This window comes from Oncorhynchus mykiss, chromosome 5, assembly GCF_057628025.1.
Source record: "Oncorhynchus mykiss isolate SJ-2025 chromosome 5, ASM5762802v1, whole genome shotgun sequence".
Lineage (NCBI taxonomy): Eukaryota > Metazoa > Chordata > Actinopteri > Salmoniformes > Salmonidae > Oncorhynchus > Oncorhynchus mykiss.
In genome coordinates this window covers 18,222,888-18,225,480 of record NC_143026.1, presented here as the reverse complement: position 1 = coordinate 18,225,480, position 2,593 = coordinate 18,222,888, and the positions used below count along the sequence as shown (strand labels likewise).

At 39.8% G+C, this 2,593-nt stretch overlaps 1 long non-coding RNA gene across 1 annotated transcript; it reads left to right on the top strand.

Moving 5' to 3' along the window:
* Positions 1 to 2,287: 2,287 nt before the first annotated feature.
* Positions 2,288 to 2,593, top strand: LOC149983185 (uncharacterized). The gene is made up of 2 exons (XR_016495912.1): positions 2,288 to 2,424; positions 2,464 to 2,593. It is a non-coding gene; the product is annotated as an uncharacterized LOC149983185 (long non-coding RNA).

The window sequence follows — 2,593 nt, the reverse complement described above, 5'->3', positions numbered from 1 at the left end:
AGGTCTGAGTGAGGTGGACAGGGAGAGAGGGAAGTGAACACACTGATGGTTCACATGTGCTTGTGGACTGACAGGGTGGCTCAGAGAAGCTTTATTTCAATTAGCAAGGTGGTCTGGAAGTGGAGTAGCTGTGACATAAGGCATGACCGGCTGTGTAAATACGCACAAGGAGATGTAGTGCCAGCACACACACGCCATTACCTCAGCCTCAAAGCCTGACACTCTCGTCTAGTCTCCCGCGACACATTCTCTCCCTCACCACTGGTTATACACTACATCACGTGTGAAATAGCTTCGATGCCCTCGTTATGAAATGTTCAGAATGATATATCTTGAATAAAAGAGTGGCCGTATGGAACATAATTCAACAAAATGGTCAGACATTGAGGAAAATGAAGCAATGCATACAGTACACACTGTACCAGTATATTGAATATTCAATCCCAATTATGTCTCAAGATTGAACACATTTTATCTGTATAAATGAGGCTAAAGGTGTACCAGTGTGTTCATATTAAATTATTGTGATGTGTCAGTCTCAGAAGGCCAACGCAGCCTCCCTGAAGAAAAACTAACTCAGACAGGAACGTTCATATGAGCAGTGAGTCTACCAGGATCTCCTATTTACTCCACACCAAGTCCTTTCCCCCCATGCAAAAAATTACACAACTCAAGAGAATATAGTCATCCTAAGCATAACCTGTCATTTGTTGACTTAACTCTGAAGGAGTTCGCATAGACCTCTGTGGTGCTGAATGAAGCAGAGCCAGGAGAGTAGAGGCAAAAGCCAGTCAGTTGAATTTAATGAGATCTCTGGGAGGTCAATAGGTAAAACTCTCCACTTGGGTTTGTTATTGAAGCAAAACGGCACTGCTGTAACATAGGGTTCATAGTACTGTGACAAAGTCTCCTCAGCCTCGGCACGCACACTCGGGTTTCCCTTCAGAGCTTGAGCTTGTTGCAGTCCCCAAACAAAATCATGCCTAACTCGAGAATCCGACCCAGAAATTGACCTCTATCGTTTAAAATGCAACGCTATGCAAGTGTGTCCCTTACAGATCGTTCTTGCACATAGTGGCCTAAATATGGAGCCAAGAACTTTAGTTGACATAGGGTTCATGTCTGAAAATTATTAGACAAGACCATGATATCTGAATGATCTCCCCTTGACAATATTATATCATGATTTAATAGAAGCAATGATCCTAGAATCTAGGATCCAGAATCTAAATGATTCACACAGGTACACAGTAAGAAAAAACAAACTGGACAGAAAAACATACAGGAGACAATTTTAAGTAGTCATTTTTATATATAGGTATATAATCATATATTATACATTTAATACAGGCACATTGAGATGGATCATAAAGTGAACAGAAAAAACAAAGTGGCTGAGATATTTGTAAAAATTTACATTTGATGAGAAATTAAACTAAACTCTCCTTTTGACATAGACATATAAACAAACAAAAATCATAATGACAAGCTCCAAGAAAGAAAAAAAAAAGAATCACTGGATGCTATGCAGAGACAGCAAGAACCAGCTCGCTAAATATACTTTGCATATATATTCAGTTTCTGTGTGGGGGTTTCTCTGATCTTAGTGGGTGGATCGAGAGTAGCCGGCGCTGTTGATATGATATTTTAAGGAGAACTCCATAAAAATAAAAAAATCTGATTTTGATACGCTGTTCCCCTCTAAACGTTCCTTACATGCTATGTTGGATTTCCATGATAACGCTTTAGTTTAGTAAACTCCAACTCCATTCGGATAGTCACACATTATTTGGTTGGGCCATATAAAAAGTGTTCTGGAAAATATTATTTGTGTATAATTTTACCCCTCATTCAAATAAAGTTAGTATTTGCCTCTACAATTCTACTGAAGGTGGAGTCTTAAACTGTATCTTCAACAAATATCATCCTTAAAAACCTTATACATACAAATAAAACAGGACCAATAATTCAAACCGTGATGATTAATCCATGCCTTACAAAACATAATTCTGATTTATTGTACTGTATACAAAACAAATCCTATTTTAGACATTGACTTCACAAATACATCTCGATCAACATTGTTAAACAATAATCACATTTCTCATAGTCGTAGAAGACTGGCCACATGGTCTAGGTGCTTTCTCATAGTTCTAGAAGACTGGCCACATGGTCTAGGTGTTCTCTCATAGTTCTAGAAGACTGGCCACATGGACTAGGTGCTTTCTCATAGTTCTAGAAGACTGGCCACATGGTCTAGGTGCTTTCTCATAGTTCTAGAAGACTGGCCACATGGACTAGGTGCTTTCTCATAGTTCTAGAAGACTGGCCACATGGTCTAGGTGTTCTCTCATAGTTCTAGAAGACTGGCCACATGGTCTAGGTGCTTTCTCATAGTTCTAGAAGACTGGCCACATGGTCTAGGTGTTCTCTCAGTTCTAGAAGACTGGCCACATGGTCTAGGTGCTTTCTCATAGTTCTAGAAGACTGGCCACATGGTCTAGGTGCTTTCTCATAGTTCTAGAAGACTGGCCACATGGTCTAGGTGTTCTCTCATAGTTCTAGAAGACTGGCCACATGGACTAGGTGCTTT